This window comes from Sinocyclocheilus grahami, unplaced genomic scaffold (genome assembly GCF_001515645.1).
Source record: "Sinocyclocheilus grahami isolate Dianchi unplaced genomic scaffold, SAMN03320097.WGS_v1.1 scaffold4716.1, whole genome shotgun sequence".
NCBI classification, from domain to species: domain Eukaryota; kingdom Metazoa; phylum Chordata; class Actinopteri; order Cypriniformes; family Cyprinidae; genus Sinocyclocheilus; species Sinocyclocheilus grahami.
The window spans coordinates 2130-2430 of NW_015509603.1; the positions used below are offsets into that span (position 1 = coordinate 2130).

The 301-nt window shown below is 40.5% G+C and overlaps 1 pseudogene; it reads right to left on the reverse strand.

Annotated features, from left to right (window-relative positions):
• Positions 1-6: 6 nt before the first annotated feature.
• Positions 7-301, reverse strand: part of LOC107576956 (V-type proton ATPase subunit B-like) — a 10085-nt pseudogene continuing 9790 nt past the window's right edge.

Here is a 301-nt window from a genome sequence, read left to right on the forward strand (position 1 = left end):
CAACAATATTCATACAATATTTGCTTTACTATTCAGCAACACTTACATGACCAAGATCAGAAATGAAACAACTTTGTATTCCATCAATGTAGACTCAGTGTACTTGATTTGAGCAGAGAGAGTGAGTAACATCTAGAAGTGTAGAGGACAGATTCACGGCTGATTGAGAGACAAAGTGAACAAACGAGGAAGGAAGTAAGACTAATGTTTGGAGTCTCTGGGATAAAACTCAGCCAGAGTGCTCTGAGGAATCCTTTTCAGCATCTCCTTGGGGAAGATTCTCAACAGCTGCCAGCCAATG